The sequence below is a fragment of the Gorilla gorilla genome, chromosome 14 (assembly GCF_029281585.2).
Source record: "Gorilla gorilla gorilla isolate KB3781 chromosome 14, NHGRI_mGorGor1-v2.1_pri, whole genome shotgun sequence".
Taxonomy (NCBI): Eukaryota; Metazoa; Chordata; class Mammalia; order Primates; family Hominidae; genus Gorilla; species Gorilla gorilla.
This window is the reverse complement of record NC_073238.2, coordinates 14,615,184-14,638,036: the sequence shown is the minus strand read 5'-3', so window position 1 is coordinate 14,638,036 and position 22,853 is coordinate 14,615,184.

Here is a 22,853-nt window from a genome sequence, read left to right as displayed (position 1 = left end):
TCCATTCCATTGAATTCCATTCCATTCCATTCCATTCCATTCCATTGAATTCCATTCCGTTCCATTCCATTCCATTGAATTCCATTCCATTCCATTCCATTCCATTGAATTCCATTCCATTCCATTCCATTCCATTCCATTCCATTCCATCCCATTCCATTCCATTCCATTCCATTCCGTTCTACTCGGGTTGATTCCATTCTGTTCCATTCCATTCCATTCGATCCCATTTGATTCCATTCGATTCCATTCAATTCCATTCGATTCCATTCCATTCCACTCCATTCCATTCCATTGAATTCCATTCCATTCCATTCCATTCCATTCCATTCCATTCCATTCCATTGAATTCCATTCCATTCCATTCCATTCCATTCCATTCCATTCCATTCCATTGAATTCCATTCCATTCCATTCCATTCCATTGAATTCCATTCCATTCCATTCCATTCCATTCCATTCCATTCCATTCCATTCCATTCTACTGGTGTCCATTCCATTCCATTCCATTCCATTCCATTCCATTCCATTCCATTCCATTCTACTGGTGTCCATTCCATTCCATTCCATTCCATTCCATTCCATTCCATTCCTTTCCATTCCATTGCATTCCATTGCATTCCATTCCATTCCATTCCATTCCATTCCATTCCATTCCATTCCACTCCACTCCACTCCACTCCACTCCATTCCACTCCACTCCACTCCGGTACATTCCATTAAATTCCATTCCATTCCATTCCATTCCATTCCATTCCATTCCGTGCTTCTCGGGTACATTCCGTTCCGTTCCATTCCATTCCATTCCATTCCATTCCGTTCCAGTGCACTCTACTCCACTCCACTCCACTCCACTCCACTCCGGTACATTCCATTCCATTCCATTCCATTCCATTCCATTCCATTTCCATTCCCATTCCATTTCCATTCCCGTTCCATTTCCATTCCCGTTTCTTTTCCATTCCCGTTCCATTTCCATTCCAGTTCCATTACCATTCCCGTTCCATTTCCATTCCCGATCCATTTCCATTCCCGTTCCATTTCCGTTCCCGTTCCGTTTCCGTTCCCGTTCCATTTCCGTTCTCGTTCCGTTTCCGTTCCCGTTCCATTTCCATTCCCGTTCCATTTCCGTTCCCGTTCCATTTCCATTCCCGTTCCATTTCCCTTCCCTTTCCATTTCCATTTCATTCCATTCCGTTCTGCTCGGGTACATTCCATTCCATTCCATTGCATTCCATTCCGTTCTGCTCCTGTCCATTCCATTCCATTCCAATCCGTTCCATTCCGTTCTACTCGGGTAGATTCCATTCCATTCCATTCCATTCCATTCCATTCCATTCCATTCCATTCCATTCCATTCCATTCCATTCTACTGGTGTCCATTCCATTCCATTCCATTCCATTCCATTCCATTGCATTCCATTCCATTCCGTTCCGTTCTACTCGGTTACATTCCATTCAATTCCATTCCATTCCGTTCTACTCGGGTAGATTCCATTCCATTCCATTCCATTCCTTTCCATTCCATTGCATTCCATTGCATTGCATTGCACTCAATTCCATTCCATTCCATTCCATTCCATTCCATTCCATTCCATTCCATTCCGTTCCGTTCAACTCGGTTACATTCCATTCAATTACATTCCATTCCGTTCTACTCGGTTACATTCCATTCCATTCCATTCCATTCCATTCCAATCCATTCCATTCCATTCCATTCCGTTCTACTCGGGTACATTTCATTCCATTCCATTCCATTCCATTCCATTCCATTCCATTCCTTTCCGTTCTACTTTGGTACATTCCATTCCATTGCATTCCATTCCATTCCATTCCATTCCATTCCGTTCCGTTCTACTCGGTTACATTCCATTCAATTCCATTCCATTCCGTTCTACTCGGGTAGATTCCATTCCATTCCATTCCATTCCTTTCCATTCCATTCCATTCCATTCCATTCCATGGAATTCCATTCCATTCCATTCCATTCCATTCCATTCCATTCCATTCCATTCCATTCCATTACATTCCATTGAATTCCATTCCATTCCATTCCATTCCATTCCATTCCATTGAATTCCATTCCGTTCCATTCCATTCCATTGAATTCCATTCCATTCCATTCCATTCCATTCCATTCCATTCCATGGAATTCCATTCCATTCCATTCCATTCCATTCCATTCCATCCCATTCCATTCCATTCCATTCCATTCCGTTCTACTCGGGTTGATTCCATTCTATTCCATTCCATTCCATTCGATCCCAATTGATTCCATTCGATTCCATTCAATTCCATTCGATTCCATTCCATTCCACTCCATTCCATTCCATTGAATTCCATTCCATTCCATTCCATTCCATTCCATTCCATTCCATGGAATTCCATTCCATTCCATTCCATTCCATTCCATAGAATTCCATTCCATTCCATTCCATTCCACTGAATTCCGTTCCATTCCATTCCATTCCGTTCCGTTCCGTTCCGTTCCGTTCCGTTGCGTTCCGTTCCGTTCCGTTGTGTTCCGTTCCGTTCTACTCGGGTTGATTCCATTCTATTCCATTCCATTCCAATCCATTCCGTTCCATTCCATTGAATTCCATTCCATTCCATTCCATTCCATTCCATTCCATTCCATTCCATTCCATTCCATGGAATTCCGTTCCATTCCATTCCATTCCGTTCCGTTCCGTCCCGTTCCGTTCCGTTCCGTTCCGTTGCGTTCCGTTCCGTTCTACTCGGGTTGATTCCATTCTATTCCATTCCATTCCATTCGATTCCATTCGATTCCATTGAATTCCATTCCATTCCATTCCATTCCATTCCATTCCATTCCATTCCTTTCCATGGAATTCCATTCCATTCCATTCCATTCCATTGAATTCCATTCCATTCCATTCCATTCCATTCCATTCCATTCCATTCCATTCCATTCCATTCTACTGTTGTCCATTCCATTCCATTCCATTCCATTCCATTCCATTCCATTCCATTCCTTTCCATTCCATTGCATTCCATTGCATTCCATTCCATTCCATTCCATTCCATTCCATTCCATTCCACTCCACTCCACTCCACTCCACTCCATTCCACTCCACTCCACTCCGGTACATTCCATTCCATTCCATTCCATTCCATTCCGTGCTTCTCGGGTACATTCCGTTCCGTTCCATTCCATTCCATTCCATTCCATTCCGTTCCAGTGCTCTCTACTCCACTCCACTCCACTCCACTCCACTCCGGTACATTCCATTCCATTCCATTCCATTCCATTCCATTCCATTTCCATTCCCATTCCATTTCCTTTCCCGTTCCATTTCCATTCCCGTTTCTTTTCCATTCCCGTTCCATTTCCATTCCAGTTCCATTACCATTCCCGTTCCATTTCCATTCCCGATCCATTTCCATTCCCGTTCCTTTTCCATTCCCGTTCCATTTCCATTCCCGTTCCGTTACCATTCCCGTTCCATTTCCGTTCCCGTTCCGTTTCCGTTCCCGTTCCATTTCCGTTCTCGTTCCGTTTCCGTTCCCGTTCCATTTCCATTCCCGTTCCATTTCCGTTCCCGTTCCATTTCCATTCCCGTTCCATTTCCATTCCCTTTCCATTTCCATTTCATTCCATTCCGTTCTGCTCGGGTACATTCCATTCCATTCAATTGCATTCCATTCCGTTCTGCTCCTGTCCATTCCATTCCATTCCATTCCGTTCCATTCCGTTCTACTTGGGTAGATTCCATTCCATTCCATTCCATTCCATTCCATTCCATTCCATTCCATTCCATTCTACTGGTGTCCATTCCATTCCATTCCATTCCATTCCATTCCATTCCATTCCATTCCATTCCATTCCATTGCATTCCATTCCATTCCATTCCATTCCATTCCGTTCCGTTCTACTCGGTTACATTCCATTCAATTCCATTCCATTCCGTTCTACTCGGGTAGATTCCATTCCATTCCATTCCATTCCTTTCCATTCCATTGCATTCCATTGCATTGCATTGCACTCAATTCCATTCCATTCCATTCCATTCCATTCCATTCCATTCCATTCCATTCCGTTCCGTTCAACTCGGTTACATTCCATTCAATTACATTCCATTCCGTTCTACTCTGTTACATTCCATTCCATTCCATTCCATTCCATTCCATTCCATTGAATTCCATTCCATTCCATTCCATTCCATTCCATTGAATTCCATTCCGTTCCATTCCATTCCATTGAATTCCATTCCATTCCATTCCATTCCATTGCATTCCATTCCATTGAATTCCATTCCATTCCATTCCATTCCATTCCATTCCATTCCATCCCATTCCATTCCATTCCATTCCATTCCGTTCTACTCGGGTTGATTCCATTCTATTCCATTCCATTCCATTCGATCCCATTTGATTCCATTCAATTCCATTCGATTCCATTCCATTCCACTCCATTCCATTCCATTGAATTCCATTCCATTCCATTCCATTCCATTCCATTCCATTCCATGGAATTCCATTCCATTCCATTCCATTCCATGGAATTCCATTCCATTCCATTCCATTCCATTCCATAGAATTCCATTCCATTCCATTCCATTCCACTGAATTCCGTTCCATTCCATTCCATTCCGTTCCGTTCCGTTCCGTTCCGTTCCGTTGCGTTCCGTTCCGTTCCGTTGTGTTCCGTTCCGTTCTACTCGGGTTGATTCCATTCTATTCCATTCCATTCCAATCCATTCCGTTCCATTCCATTGAATTCCATTCCATTCCATTCCATTCCATTCCATTCCATTCCATTCCATTCCATTCCATTCCATTCCATTCCATTGAATTCCATTCCATTCCATTCCATTCCATTCCATTCCATTCCATGGAATTCCATTCCATTCCATTCCATGGAATTCCATTCCATTCCATGGAATTCCATTCCATTCCATTCCATTCCATGGAATTCCGTTCCATTCCATTCCATTCCGTTCCTTTCCGTCCCGTTCCGTTCCGTTCCGTTCCGTTGCGTTCCGTTCCGTTCTACTCGGGTTGATTCCATTCTATTCCATTCCATTCCATTCGATTCCATTCGATTCCATTCGATTCCACTCCATTCCATTCCATAGAATTCCATTCCATTCCATTCCATTCCATTGAATTCCATTCCATTCCATTCAATTCCATAGAATTCCATTCCATTCCATTCCATTCCATTGAATTCCATTCCATTCCATTCCATTCCATTCCATTCCATTCCATTCCATTCCATTCCATTCCATTCTACTGGTGTCCATTCCATTCCATTCCACTCCATTCCATTCCATTCCATTCCATTCCATTCCTTTCTATTCCATTGCATTCCATTGCATTCCATTCCATTCCATTCCATTCCATTCCATTCCATTCCACTCCACTCCACTCCACTCCACTCCATTCCACTCCACTCCACTCCGGTACATTCCATTCCATTCCATTCCATTCCATTCCATTCCATTCCGTGCTTCTCGGGTACATTCCGTTCCGTTCCATTCCATTCCATTCCATTCCATTCCGTTCCAGTGCACTCTACTCCACTCCACTCCACTCCACTCCACTCCGGTACATTCCATTACATTCCATTCCATTCCATTCCATTCCATTTCCATTCCCATTCCATTTCCATTCCCGTTCCATTTCCATTCCCGTTTCTTTTCCATTCCCGTTCCATTTCCATTCCAGTTCCATTACCATTCCCGTTCCATTTCCATTCCCGATCCATTTCCATTCCCGTTCCTTTTCCATTCCCGTTCCATTTCCATTCCCGTTCCGTTACCATTCCCGTACCATTTCCGTTCCCGTTCCGTTTCCGTTCCCGTTCCATTTCCGTTCTCGTTCCGTTTCCGTTCCCGTTCCATTTCCATTCCCGTTCCATTTCCGTTCCCGTTCCATTTCCATTCCCGTTCCATTTCCATTCCCTTTCCATTTCCATTTCATTCCATTCCGTTCTGCTCGGGTACATTCCATTCCATTCCATTGCATTCCATTCCGTTCTGCTCCTGTCCATTCCATTCCATTCCAATCCGTTCCATTCCGTTCTACTCGGGTAGATTCCATTCCATTCCATTCCATTCCATTCCATTCCATTCCATTCCATTCCATTCCATTCCATTCTACTGGTGTCCATTCCATTCCATTCCATTCCATTCCATTCCATTGCATTCCATTCCATTCCATTCCATTCCATTCCATTCCGTTCCGTTCTACTCGGTTACATTCCATTCAATTCCATTCCATTCCGTTCTACTCGGGTAGATTCCATTCCATTCCATTCCTTTCCATTCCATTCCATTCTACTGGTGTCCATTCCATTCCATTCCATTCCATTCCATTCCATTCCATTCCTTTCCATTCCATTGCATTCCATTGCATTCCATTCCATTCCATTCCATTCCATTCCATTCCATTCCATTCCACTCCACTCCACTCCACTCCACTCCATTCCACTCCACTCCACTCCGGTACATTCCATTCCATTCCATTCCATTCCATTCCATTCCATTCCATTCCATTCCATTCCGTGCTTCTCGGGTACATTCCGTTCCGTTCCATTCCATTCCATTCCATTCCATTCCGTTCCAGTGCACTCTACTCCACTCCACTCCACTCCACTCCACTCCGGTACATTCCATTCCATTCCATTCCATTCCATTCCATTCCATTTCCATTCCCATTCCATTTCCATTCCCGTTCCATTTCCATTCCCGTTTCTTTTCCATTCCCGTTCCATTTCCATTCCAGTTCCATTACCATTCCCGTTCCATTTCCATTCCCGATCCATTTCCATTCCCGTTCCATTTCCATTCCCGTTCCATTTCCATTCCCGTTCCATTACCATTCCCGTTCCATTTCCGTTCCCGTTCCGTTTCCGTTCCCGTTCCATTTCCGTTCTCGTTCCGTTTCCGTTCCCGTTCCATTTCCATTCCCGTTCCATTTCCGTTCCCGTTCCATTTCCATTCCCGTTCCATTTCCATTCCCTTTCCATTTCCATTTCATTCCATTCCGTTCTGCTCGGGTACATTCCATTCCATTCCATTGCATTCCATTCCGTTCTGCTCCTGTCCATTCCATTCCATTCCAATCCGTTCCATTCCGTTCTACTCGGGTAGATTTCATTCCATTCCATTCCATTCCATTCCATTCCATTCCATTCCATTCCATTCCATTCCATTCCATTCTACTGGTGTCCATTCCATTCCATTCCATTCCATTCCATTCCATTCCATTCCATTCCATTGCATTCCATTCCATTCCATTCCATTCCATTCCGTTACGTTCTACTCGGTTACATTCCATTCAATTCCATTCCATTCCGTTCTACTCGGGTAGATTCCATTCCATTCCATTCCATTCCTTTCCATTCCATTGCATTCCATTGCATTGCATTGCACTCAATTCCATTCCATTCCATTCCATTCCATTCCATTCCATTCCATTCCATTACATTACATTCCGTTCCGTTCAACTCGGTTACATTCCATTCAATTACATTCCATTCCGTTCTACTCGGTTACATTCCATTCCATTCCATTCCATTCCATTCCATTCCAATCCATTCCATTCCATTCCATTCCGTTCTACTCGGGTACATTCCATTCCATTCCATTCCATTCCATTCCATTCCATTCCATTCCATTCCATTCCATTCCGTTCTACTTTGGTACATTCCATTCCATTCGATTCCATTCCATTCCATTCCATTCCATTCCATTCCATTCCATTCCGTTCTACTCAGGTTGATTCCATTCTATTCCATTCCATTCCATTCCATTCCATTCCATTCCATTCCATTCCATTCGATTCCATTCCATGGAATTCCATTCCATTCCATTCCATTCCATTCCATTCCATTCCATTGAATTCCATTCCATTCCATTCCATTCCATTCCATTCCATTCCATTCCATTCCATTGAATTCCATTCCATTCCATTCCATTCCATCCCATTCCATTCCATTCCATTCCATTCCGTTCTACTCGGGTTGATTCCATTCTATTCCATTCCATTCCATTCGATCCCATTTGATTCCATTCGATTCCATTCAATTCCATTCGATTCCATTCCATTCCACTCCATTCCATTCCATTGAATTCCATTCCATTCCATTCCATTCCATGGAATTCCATTCCATTCCATGGAATTCCATTCCATTCCATTCCATTCCATTCCATAGAATTCCATTCCATTCCATTCCATTCCACTGAATTCCGTTCCATTCCATTCCATTCCGTTCCGTTCCGTTCCGTTGCGTTCCGTTCCATTCCGTTGTGTTCCGTTCCGTTCTACTCGGGTTGATTCCATTCTATTCCATTCCATTCCAATCCATTCCGTTCCATTCCATTGAATTCCATTCCATTCCATTCCATTCCATTCCATTCCATTCCATTCCATTCCATTGAATTCCATTGCATTCCATTCCATTCCATTCCATTCCATTCCATGGAATTCCGTTCCATTCCATTCCATTCCGTTCCTTTCCGTCCCGTTCCGTTCCGTTCCGTTCCGTTGCGTTCCGTTCCGTTCTACTCGGGTTGATTCCATTCTATTCCATTCCATTCCATTCGATTCCATTCGATTCCATTCGATTCCACTCCATTCCATTCCATAGAATTCCATTCCATTCCATTCCATTCCATTGAATTCCATTCCATTCCATTCCATTCCATAGAATTCCATTCCATTCCATTCCATTCCATTGAATTCCATTCCATTCCATTCCATTCCATTCCATTCCATTCTATTCCATTCTACTGGTGTCCATTCCATTCCATTCCATTCCATTCCATTCCATTCCATTCCATTCCATTCCATTCCTTTCCATTCCATTGCATTCCATTGCATTCCATTCCATTCCATTCCATTCCATTCCATTCCATTCCACTCCACTCCACTCCACTCCACTCCATTCCACTCCACTCCACTCCGGTACATTCCATTCCATTCCATTCCATTCCATTCCATTCCATTCCGTGCTTCTCGGGTACATTCCGTTCCGTTCCATTCCATTCCATTCCATTCCATTCCGTTCCAGTGCACTCTACTCCACTCCACTCCACTCCACTCCACTCCGGTACATTCCATTCCATTCCATTCCATTCCATTCCATTCCATTTCCATTCCCATTCCATTTCCATTCCCGTTCCATTTCCATTCCCGTTTCTTTTCCATTCCCGATCCATTTCCATTCCAGTTCCATTACCATTCCCGTTCCATTTCCATTCCCGATCCATTTCCATTCCCGTTCCTTTTCCATTCCCGTTCCATTTCCATTCCCGTTCCGTTACCATTCCCGTTCCATTTCCGTTCCCGTTCCGTTTCCGTTCCCGTTCCATTTCCGTTCTCGTTCCGTTTCCGTTCCCGTTCCATTTCCATTCCCGTTCCATTTCCGTTCCCGTTCCATTTCCATTCCCGTTCCATTTCCGTTCCCGTTCCATTTCCATTCCCGTTCTATTTCCATTCCCTTTCCATTTCCTTTTCATTCCATTCCGTTCTGCTCGGGTACATTCCATTCCATTCCATTGCATTCCATTCCGTTCTGCTCCTGTCCATTCCATTCCATACCATTCCGTTCCATTCCGTTCTACTCGGGTAGATTCCATTCCATTCCATTCCATTCCATTCCATTCCATTCCATTCCATTCCATTCTACTGGTGTCCATTCCATTCCATTCCATTCCATTCCATTCCATCCCATTCCATTCCATTCCATTCCATTGCATTCCATTCCATTCCATTCCATTCCATTCCGTTCCGTTCTACTCGGTTACATTCCATTCAATTCCATTCCATTCCGTTCTACTCGGGTAGATTCCATTCCATTCCATTCCATTCCATTCCATTCCATTCCATTCCATTCCGTTCCGTTCAACTCGGTTACATTCCATTCAATTACATTCCATTCCGTTCTACTCGGTTACATTCCATTCCATTCCATTCCATTCCATTCCAATCCATTCCATTCCATTCCATTCCGTTCTACTCGGGTACATTCCATTCCATTCCATTCCATTCCATTCCATTCCATTCCATTCCATTCCATTCCGTTCTACTTTGGTACATTCCATTCCATTCCATTCCATTCCATTCTATTCCATTACATTCCATTCCATTCCATTCCGTTCTACTCGGGTTGATTCCATTCTATTCCATTCCATTCCATTCCATTCCATTCCATTCCATTCCATTCCATTCCAATCGATTCCATTCCATTCCATTCCATTGAATTCCATTCCATTCCATTCCATTCCTTGGAATTCCATTCCATTCCATTCCATTCCATTCCATTCCAGTCCATTCCATTGAATTCCATTCCATTCCATTCCATTCCATTCCATTGAATTCCATTCCGTTCCATTCCATTCCATTGAATTCCATTCCATTCCATTCCATTCCATTCCATTCCATTCCATTCCATTCCATTGAATTCCATTCCATTCCATTCCATTCCATTCCATTCCATCCCATTCCATTCCATTCCATTCCATTCCATTCCGTTCTACTCGGGTTGATTCCATTCTATTCCATTCCATTCCATTCGATCCCATTTGATACCATTCGATTCCATTCAATTCCATTCGATTCCATTCCATTCCACTCCATTCCATTCCATTGAATTCCATTCCATTCCATTCCATTCCATTCCATTCCATTCCATTCCATTCCATTCCATTCCATTCCATTCCATTCCGTTCCATTCCATTGAATTCCATTCCATTCCATTCCATTCAATTGAATTCCGTTCCATTCCATTCCATTCCGTTCCGTTCCGTCCCGTTCCGTTCCGTTCCGTTGCGTTCCGTTCCGTTCTACTCGGGTTGATTAAATTCTATTCCATTCCATTCTATTCGATTCCATTCGATTCCAATCGATTCCATTCGATTCCATTCGATTCCATTGAATTCCATTCCATTCCATTCCATTCCATTCCATTCCATTCCATTCCATTCCATTCCATTCCATTGAATTCCATTCCATTCCATTGAATTCCATTCCATTCCATTCCATTCCATTGAATTCCGTTCCATTCCATTCCATTCCATTCCATTCCATTCCATTCCATTGAATTCCATTCCATTCCATTCCATTCCATTCCATTCCATTCCGTTCCAGTGCACTCTACTCCACTCCACTCCACTCCACTCCACTCCGGTACATTCCATTCCATTCCATTCCATTCCATTCCATTCCATTCCATTTCCATTCCCATTCCATTTCCATTCCCGTTCCATTTCCATTCCCGTTTCTTTTCCATTCCCGATCCATTTCCATTCCAGTTCCATTACCATTCCCGTTCCATTTCCATTCCCGATCCATTTCCATTCCCGTTCCTTTTCCATTCCCGTTCCATTTCCATTCCCGTTCCGTTACCATTCCCGTTCCATTTCCGTTCCCGTTCCGTTTCCGTTCCCGTTCCATTTCCGTTCTCGTTCCGTTTCCGTTCCCGTTCCATTTCCGTTCTCGTTCCGTTTCCGTTCCCGTTCCATTTCCGTTCCCGTTCCCTTTCCGTTCCCGTTCCATTTCCATTCCCGTTCCATTTCCGTTCCCGTTCCATTTCCATTCCCGTTCTATTTCCATTCCCTTTCCATTTCCATTTCATTCCATTCCGTTCTGCTCGGGTACATTCCATTCCATTCCATTGCATTCCATTCCGTTCTGCTCCTGTCCATTCCATTCCATTCCATTCTGTTCCATTCCATTCCATTCGATCCCATTTGATTCCATTCGATTCCATTCAATTCCATTCGATTCCATTCCATTCCACTCCATTCCATTCCATTGAATTCCATTCCATTCCATTCCATTCCATTCCATTCCATTCCATTCCATTCCATTCCATTCTACTGGTGTCCATTCCATTCCATTCCATTCCATTCCATTCCATTGCATTCCATTCCATTCCATTCCATTCCATTCCATTCCGTTCCGTTCTACTCGGTTACATTCCATTCAATTCCATTCCATTCCGTTCTACTCGGGTAGATTCCATTCCATTCCATTCCTTTCCATTCCATTCCATTCTACTGGTGTCCATTCCATTCCATTCCATTCCATTCCATTCCATTCCATTCCTTTCCATTCCATTGCATTCCATTGCATTCCATTCCATTCCATTCCATTCCATTCCATTCCATTCCACTCCACTCCACTCCACTCCACTCCATTCCACTCCACTCCACTCCGGTACATTCCATTCCATTCCATTCCATTCCATTCCATTCCATTCCATTCCATTCCATTCCGTGCTTCTCGGGTACATTCCGTTCCGTTCCATTCCATTCCATTCCATTCCATTCCGTTCCAGTGCACTCTACTCCACTCCACTCCACTCCACTCCGGTACATTCCATTCCATTCCATTCCATTCCATTCCATTCCATTTCCATTCCCATTCCATTTCCATTCCCGTTCCATTTCCATTCCCGTTTCTTTTCCATTCCCGTTCCATTTCCATTCCAGTTCCATTACCATTCCCGTTCCATTTCCATTCCCGATCCATTTCCATTCCCGTTCCATTTCCATTCCCGTTCCATTTCCATTCCCGTTCCATTACCATTCCCGTTCCATTTCCGTTCCCGTTCCGTTTCCGTTCCCGTTCCATTTCCGTTCTCGTTCCGTTTCCGTTCCCGTTCCATTTCCATTCCCGTTCCATTTCCGTTCCCGTTCCATTTCCATTCCCGTTCCATTTCCATTCCCTTTCCATTTCCATTTCATTCCATTCCGTTCTGCTCGGGTACATTCCATTCCATTCCATTGCATTCCATTCCGTTCTGCTCCTGTCCATTCCATTCCATTCCAATCCGTTCCATTCCGTTCTACTCGGGTAGATTTCATTCCATTCCATTCCATTCCATTCCATTCCTTTCCATTCCATTCCATTCCATTCCATTCCATTCCATTCCATTCTACTGGTGTCCATTCCATTCCATTCCATTCCATTCCATTCCATTCCATTCCATTCCATTGCATTCCATTCCATTCCATTCCATTCCATTCCGTTACGTTCTACTCGGTTACATTCCATTCAATTCCATTCCATTCCGTTCTACTCGGGTAGATTCCATTCCATTCCATTCCATTCCTTTCCATTCCATTGCATTCCATTGCATTGCATTGCACTCAATTCCATTCCATTCCATTCCATTCCATTCCATTCCATTCCATTCCATTACATTCCGTTCCGTTCAACTCGGTTACATTCCATTCAATTACATTCCATTCCGTTCTACTCGGTTACATTCCATTCCATTCCAATCCATTCCATTCCATTCCAATCCATTCCATTCCATTCCATTCCGTTCTACTCGGGTACATTCCATTCCATTCCATTCCATTCCATTCCATTCCATTCCATTCCATTCCATTCCGTTCTACTTTGGTACATTCCATTCCATTCGATTCCATTCCATTCCATTCCATTCCATTCCATTCCATTCCATTCCGTTCTACTCAGGTTGATTCCATTCTATTCCATTCCATTCCATTCCATTCCATTCCATTCCATTCCATTTGATTCCATTCCATGGAATTCCATTCCATTCCATTCCATTCCATTCCATTCCATTCCATTGAATTCCATTCCATTCCATTCCATTCCATTCCATTCCATTCCATTCCATTGAATTCCATTCCATTCCATTCCATTCCATCCCATTCCATTCCATTCCATTCCATTCCGTTCTACTCGGGTTGATTCCATTCTATTCCATTCCATTCCATTCGATCCCATTTGATTCCATTCGATTCCATTCAATTCCATTCGATTCCATTCCATTCCACTCCATTCCATTCCATTGAATTCCATTCCATTCCATTCCATTCCATGGAATTCCATTCCATTCCATTCCATTCCATTCCATAGAATTCCATTCCATTCCATTCCATTCCACTGAATTCCGTTCCATTCCATTCCATTCCGTTCCGTTCCGTTCCGTTCCGTTCCGTTGCGTTCCGTTCCATTCCGTTGTGTTCCGTTCCGTTCTACTCGGGTTGATTCCATTCTATTCCATTCCATTCCAATCCATTCCGTTCCATTCCATTGAATTCCATTCCATTCCATTCCATTCCATTTCATTCCATTCCATTCCATTCCATTGAATTCCATTGCATTCCATTCCATTCCATTCCATTCCATTCCATTGAATTCCATTCCATTCCATTCCATTCCATGGAATTCCGTTCCATTCCATTCCATTCCGTTCCTTTCCGTCCCGTTCCGTTCCGTTCCGTTCCGTTGCGTTCCGTTCCGTTCTACTCGGGTTGATTCCATTCTATTCCATTCCATTCCATTCGATTCCATTCGATTCCATTCGATTCCACTCCATTCCATTCCATAGAATTCCATTCCATTCCATTCCATTCCATTGAATTCCATTCCATTCCATTCCATTCCATAGAATTCCATTCCATTCCATTCCATTCCATTGAATTCCATTCCATTCCATTCCATTCCATTCCATTCCATTCCATTCTATTCCATTCTACTGGTGTCCATTCCATTCCATTCCATTCCATTCCATTCCATTCCATTCCATTCCTTTCCATTCCATTGCATTCCATTGCATTCCATTCCATTCCATTCCATTCCATTCCATTCCATTCCACTCCACTCCACTCCACTCCACTCCATTCCACTCCACTCCACTCCGGTACATTCCATTCCATTCCATTCCATTCCATTCCATTCCATTCCGTGCTTCTCGGGTACATTCCGTTCCGTTCCATTCCATTCCATTCCATTCCATTCCGTTCCAGTGCACTCTACTCCACTCCACTCCACTCCACTCCACTCCGGTACATTCCATTCCATTCCATTCCATTCCATTCCATTCCATTCCATTTCCATTCCCATTCCATTTCCATTCCCGTTCCATTTCCATTCCCGTTTCTTTTCCATTCCCGATCCATTTCCATTCCAGTTCCATTACCATTCCCGTTCCATTTCCATTCCCGATCCATTTCCATTCCCGTTCCTTTTCCATTCCCGTTCCATTTCCATTCCCGTTCCGTTACCATTCCCGTTCCATTTCCGTTCCCGTTCCGTTTCCGTTCCCGTTCCATTTCCGTTCTCGTTCCGTTTCCGTTCCCGTTCCATTTCCATTCCCGTTCCATTTCCGTTCCCGTTCCATTTCCATTCCCGTTCCATTTCCGTTCCCGTTCCATTTCCATTCCCGTTCTATTTCCATTCCCTTTCCATTTCCTTTTCATTCCATTCCGTTCTGCTCGGGTACATTCCATTCCATTCCATTGCATTCCATTCCGTTCTGCTCCTGTCCATTCCATTCCATACCATTCCGTTCCATTCCGTTCTACTCGGGTAGATTCCATTCCATTCCATTCCATTCCATTCCATTCCATTCCATTCCATTCCATTCCATTCTACTGGTGTCCATTCCATTCCATTCCATTCCATTCCATTCCATCCCATTCCATTCCATTCCATTCCATTGCATTCCATTCCATTCCATTCCATTCCATTCCGTTCCGTTCTACTCGGTTACATTCCATTCAATTCCATTCCATTCCGTTCTACTCGGGTAGATTCCATTCCATTCCATTCCATTCCATTCCATTCCATTCCATTCCATTCCATTCCATTCCGTTCCGTTCAACTCGGTTACATTCCATTCAATTACATTCCATTCCGTTCTACTCGGTTACATTCCATTCCATTCCATTCCATTCCATTCCAATCCATTCCATTCCATTCCATTCCGTTCTACTCGGGTACATTCCATTCCATTCCATTCCATTCCATTCCATTCCATTCCATTCCATTCCATTCCGTTCTACTTTGGTACATTCCATTCCATTCCATTCCATTCCATTCTATTCCATTACATTCCATTCCATTCCATTCCGTTCTACTCGGGTTGATTCCATTCTATTCCATTCCATTCCATTCCATTCCATTCCATTCCATTCCATTCCATTCCATTCCATTCCAATCGATTCCATTCCATTCCATTCCATTGAATTCCATTCCATTCCATTCCATTCCTTGGAATTCCATTCCATTCCATTCCATTCCATTCCATTCCATTCCATTGAATTCCATTCCATTCCATTCCATTCCATTCCATTGAATTCCATTCCGTTCCATTCCATTCCATTGAATTCCATTCCATTCCACTCCATTCCATTCCATTGAATTCCATTCCGTTCCATTCCATTCCATTGAATTCCATTCCATTCCATTCCATTCCATTCCATTCCATTCCATTCCATTCCATTGAATTCCATTCCATTCCATTCCATTCCATTCCATTCCATCCCATTCCATTCCATTCCATTCCATTCCATTCCGTTCTACTCGGGTTGATTCCATTCTATTCCATTCCATTCCATTCGATCCCATTTGATACCATTCGATTCCATTCAATTCCATTCGATTCCATTCCATTCCACTCCATTCCATTCCATTGAATTCCATTCCATTCCATTCCATTCCATTCCATTCCATTCCATTCCATTCCATTCCATTCCATTCCATTCCATTCCATTCCGTTCCATTCCATTGAATTCCATTCCATTCCATTCCATTCAATTGAATTCCGTTCCATTCCATTCCATTCCGTTCCGTTCCGTCCCGTTCCGTTCCGTTCCGTTGCGTTCCGTTCCGTTCTACTCGGGTTGATTAAATTCTATTCCATTCCATTCTATTCGATTCCATTCCATTCCAATCGATTCCATTCCATTCCATTCCATTGAATTCCATTCCATTCCATTCCATTCCTTGGAATTCCATTCCATTCCATTCCATTCCATTCCATTCCATTCCATTGAATTCCATTCCATTCCATTCCATTCCATTCCATTCCATTCCATTCCATTCCATTCCATTCCATTGAATTCCATTCCATTCCATTGAATTCCATTCCATTCCATTCCATTCCATTGAATTCCGTTCCATTCCATTCCATTCCATTCCATTCCATTCCATTCCATTGAATTCCATTCCATTCCATTCCATTCCATTCCATTCCATTCCGTTCCAGTGCACTCTACTCCACTCCACTCCACTCCACTCCACTCCGTTACATTCCATTCCATTCCATTCCATTCCATTCCATTCCATTCCATTTCCATTCCCATTCCATTTCCATTCCCGTTCCATTTCCATTCCCGTTTCTTTTCCATTCCCGATCCATTTCCATTCCAGTTCCATTACCATTCCCGTTCCATTTCCATTCCCGATCCATTTCCATTCCCGTTCCTTTTCCATTCCCGTTCCATTTCCATTCCCGTTCCGTTACCATTCCCGTTCCATTTCCGTTCCCGTTCCGTTTCCGTTCCCGTTCCATTTCCGTTCTCGTTCCGTTTCCGTTCCCGTTCCATTTCCGTTCTCGTTCCGTTTCCGTTCCCGTTCCATTTCCGTTCCCGTTCCCTTTCCGTTCCCGTTCCATTTCCATTCCCGTTCCATTTCCGTTCCCGTTCCATTTCCATTCCCGTTCTATTTCCATTCCCTTTCCATTTCCATTTCATTCCATTCCGTTCTGCTCGGGTACATTCCATTCCATTCCATTGCATTCCATTCCGTTCTGCTCCTGTCCATTCCATTCCATTCCAATCCGTTCCATTCCGTTCTACTCGGGTAGATTTCATTCCATTCCATTCCATTCCATTCCATTCCTTTCCATTCCATTCCATTCCATTCCATTCCATTCCATTCCATTCTACTGGTGTCCATTCCATTCCATTCCATTCCATTCCATTCCATTCCATTCCATTCCATTGCATTCCATTCCATTCCATTCCATTCCATTCCGTTACGTTCTACTCGGTTACATTCCATTCAATTCCATTCCATTCCGTTCTACTCGGGTAGATTCCATTCCATTCCATTCCATTCCTTTCCATTCCATTGCATTCCATTGCATTGCATTGCACTCAATTCCATTCCATTCCATTCCATTCCATTCCATTCCATTCCATTCCATTACATTCCGTTCCGTTCAACTCGGTTACATTCCATTCAATTACATTCCATTCCGTTCTACTCGGTTACATTCCATTCCATTCCATTCCATTCCATTCCATTCCAATCCATTCCATTCCATTCCATTCCGTTCTACTCGGGTACATTCCATTCCATTCCATTCCATTCCATTCCATTCCATTCCATTCCATTCCATTCCGTTCTACTTTGGTACATTCCATTCCATTCGATTCCATTCCATTCCATTCCATTCCATTCCATTCCATTCCATTCCGTTCTACTCAGGTTGATTCCATTCTATTCCATTCCATTCCATTCCATTCCATTCCATTCCATTCCATTCGATTCCATTCCATGGAATTCCATTCCATTCCATTCCATTCCATTCCATTCCATTCCATTGAATTCCATTCCATTCCATTCCATTCCATTCCATTCCATTCCATTCCATTGAATTCCATTCCATTCCATTCCATTCCATCCCATTCCATTCCATTCCATTCCATTCCGTTCTACTCGGGTTGATTCCATTCTATTCCATTCCATTCCATTCGATCCCATTTGATTCCATTCGATTCCATTCAATTCCATTCGATTCCATTCCATTCCACTCCATTCCATTCCATTGAATTCCATTCCATTCCATTCCATTCCATGGAATTCCATTCCATTCCATGGAATTCCATTCCATTCCATTCCATTCCATTCCATAGAATTCCATTCCATTCCATTCCATTCCACTGAATTCCGTTCCATTCCATTCCATTCCGTTCCGTTCCGTTCCGTTCCGTTCCGTTGCGTTCCGTTCCATTCCGTTGTGTTCCGTTCCGTTCTACTCGGGTTGATTCCATTCTATTCCATTCCATTCCAATCCATTCCGTTCCATTCCATTGAATTCCATTCCATTCCATTCCATTCCATTCCATTCCATTCCATTCCATTCCATTGAATTCCATTGCATTCCATTCCATTCCATTCCATTCCATTCCATTGAATTCCATTCCATTCCATTCCATTCCATGGAATTCCGTTCCATTCCATTCCATTCCGTTCCTTTCCGTCCCGTTCCGTTCCGTTCCGTTCCGTTGCGTTCCGTTCCGTTCTACTCGGGTTGATTCCATTCTATTCCATTCCATTCCATTCGATTCCATTCGATTCCATTCGATTCCACTCCATTCCATTCCATAGAATTCCATTCCATTCCATTCCATTCCATTGAATTCCATTCCATTCCATTCCATTCCTTAGAATTCCATTCCATTCCATTCCATTCCATTGAATTCCATTCCATTCCATTCCATTCCATTCCATTCCATTCCATTCTATTCCATTCTACTGGTGTCCATTCCATTCCATTCCATTCCATTCCATTCCATTCCATTCCATTCCATTCCTTTCCATTCCATTGCATTCCATTGCATTCCATTCCATTCCATTCCATTCCATTCCATTCCATTCCACTCCACTCCACTCCACTCCACTCCATTCCACTCCACTCCACTCCGGTACATTCCATTCCATTCCATTCCATTCCATTCCATTCCATTCCGTGCTTCTCGGGTACATTCCGTTCCGTTCCATTCCATTCCATTCCATTCCATTCCGTTCCAGTGCACTCTACTCCACTCCACTCCACTCCACTCCACTCCGGTACATTCCATTCCATTCCATTCCATTCCATTCCATTCCATTCCATTTCCATTCCCATTCCATTTCCATTCCCGTTCCATTTCCATTCCCGTTTCTTTTCCATTCCCGATCCATTTCCATTCCAGTTCCATTACCATTCCCGTTCCATTTCCATTCCCGATCCATTTCCATTCCCGTTCCTTTTCCATTCCCGTTCCATTTCCATTCCCGTTCCGTTACCATTCCCGTTCCATTTCCGTTCCCGTTCCGTTTCCGTTCCCGTTCCATTTCCGTTCTCGTTCCGTTTCCGTTCCCGTTCCATTTCCATTCCCGTTCCATTTCCGTTCCCGTTCCATTTCCATTCCCGTTCCATTTCCGTTCCCGTTCCATTTCCATTCCCGTTCTATTTCCATTCCCTTTCCATTTCCTTTTCATTCCATTCCGTTCTGCTCGGGTACATTCCATTCCATTCCATTGCATTCCATTCCGTTCTGCTCCTGTCCATTCCATTCCATACCATTCCGTTCCATTCCGTTCTACTCGGGTAGATTCCATTCCATTCCATTCCATTCCATTCCATTCCATTCCATTCCATTCCATTCCATTCTACTGGTGTCCATTCCATTCCATTCCATTCCATTCCATTCCATCCCATTCCATTCCATTCCATTCCATTGCATTCCATTCCATTCCATTCCATTCCATTCCGTTCCGTTCTACTCGGTTACATTCCATTCAATTCCATTCCATTCCGTTCTACTCGGGTAGATTCCATTCCATTCCATTCCATTCCATTCCATTCCATTCCATTCCATTCCATTCCGTTCCGTTCAACTCGGTTACATTCCATTCAATTACATTCCATTCCGTTCTACTCGGTTACATTCCATTCCATTCCATTCCATTCCATTCCAATCCATTCCATTCCATTCCATTCCGTTCTACTCGGGTACATTCCATTCCATTCCATTCCATTCCATTCCATTCCATTCCATTCCATTCCATTCCGTTCTACTTTGGTACATTCCATTCCATTCCATTCCATTCCATTCTATTCCATTACATTCCATTCCATTCCATTCCGTTCTACTCGGGTTGATTCCATTCTATTCCATTCCATTCCATTCCATTCCATTCCATTCCATTCCATTCCATTCCATTCCATTCCAATCGATTCCATTCCATTCCATTCCATTGAATTCCATTCCATTCCATTCCATTCCTTGGAATTCCATTCCATTCCATTCCATTCCATTCCATTCCATTCCATTGAATTCCATTCCATTCCATTCCATTCCATTCCATTGAATTCCATTCCGTTCCATTCCATTCCATTGAATTCCATTCCATTCCATTCCATTCCATTCCATTGAATTCCATTCCGTTCCATTCCATTCCATTGAATTCCATTCCATTCCATTCCATTCCATTCCATTCCATTCCATTCCATTCCATTGAATTCCATTCCATTCCATTCCATTCCATTCCATTCCATCCCATTCCATTCCATTCCATTCCATTCCATTCCGTTCTACTCGGGTTGATTCCATTCTATTCCATTCCATTCCATTCGATCCCATTTGATACCATTCGATTCCATTCAATTCCATTCGATTCCATTCCATTCCACTCCATTCCATTCCATTGAATTCCATTCCATTCCATTCCATTCCATTCCATTCCATTCCATTCCATTCCATTCCGTTCCATTCCATTGAATTCCATTCCATTCCATTCCATTCAATTGAATTCCGTTCCATTCCATTCCATTCCGTTCCGTTCCGTCCCGTTCCGTTCCGTTCCGTTGCGTTCCGTTCCGTTCTACTCGGGTTGATTAAATTCTATTCCATTCCATTCTATTCGATTCCATTCGATTCCAATCGATTCCATTCGATTCCATTCGATTCCATTGAATTCCATTCCATTCCATTCCATTCCATTCCATTCCATTCCATTCCATTCCATTCCATTGAATTCCATTCCATTCCATTGAATTCCATTCCATTCCATTCCATTCCATTGAATTCCGTTCCATTCCATTCCATTCCATTCCATTCCATTCCATTCCATTGAATTCCATTCCATTCCATTCCATTCCATTCCATTCCATTCCGTTCCAGTGCACTCTACTCCACTCCACTCCACTCCACTCCACTCCGTTACATTCCATTCCATTCCATTCCATTCCATTCCATTCCATTCCATTTCCATTCCCATTCCATTTCCATTCCCGTTCCATTTCCATTCCCGTTTCTTTTCCATTCCCGATCCATTTCCATTCCAGTTCCATTACCATTCCCGTTCCATTTCCATTCCCGATCCATTTCCATTCCCGTTCCTTTTCCATTCCCGTTCCATTTCCATTCCCGTTCCGTTACCATTCCCGTTCCATTTCCGTTCCCGTTCCGTTTCCGTTCCCGTTCCATTTCCGTTCTCGTTCCGTTTCCGTTCCCGTTCCATTTCCGTTCTCGTTCCGTTTCCGTTCCCGTTCCATTTCCGTTCCCGTTCCCTTTCCGTTCCCGTTCCATTTCCATTCCCGTTCCATTTCCGTTCCCGTTCCATTTCCATTCCCGTTCTATTTCCATTCCCTTTCCATTTCCATTTCATTCCATTCCGTTCTGCTCGGGTACATTCCATTCCATTCCATTGCATTCCATTCCGTTCTGCTCCTGTCCATTCCATTCCATTCCATTCTGTTCCATTCCATTCCATTCGATCCCATTTGATTCCATTCGATTCCATTCAATTCCATTCGATTCCATTCCATTCCACTCCATTCCATTCCATTGAATTCCATTCCATTCCATTCCATTCCATTCCATTCCATTCCATTCCATTCCATTCCATTGAATTCCATTCCATTCCATTCCATTCCATTCCATTCCATTCCATTCCATTGAATTCCATTCCATTCCGTTCCATTCCATTGAATTCCATTCCATTCCATTCCATTCCATTCCATTCCATTCCATTCCATTCCATTCCATTCCATTCTACTGGTGTCCATTCCATTCCATTCCATTCCATTCCATTCCATTCCATTCTACTGGTGTCCATTCCATTCCATTCCATTCCATTCCATTCCATTCCATTCCTTTCCATTCAATTGCATTCCACTGCATTCCATTCCATTCCATTCCATTCCATTCCATTCCATTCCACTCCACTCCACTCCACTCCACTCCATTCCACTCCACTCCACTCCGGTACATTCCATTCCATTCCATTCCATTCCATTCCATTCCATTCCATTCCATTCCGTGCTTCTCGGGTACATTCCG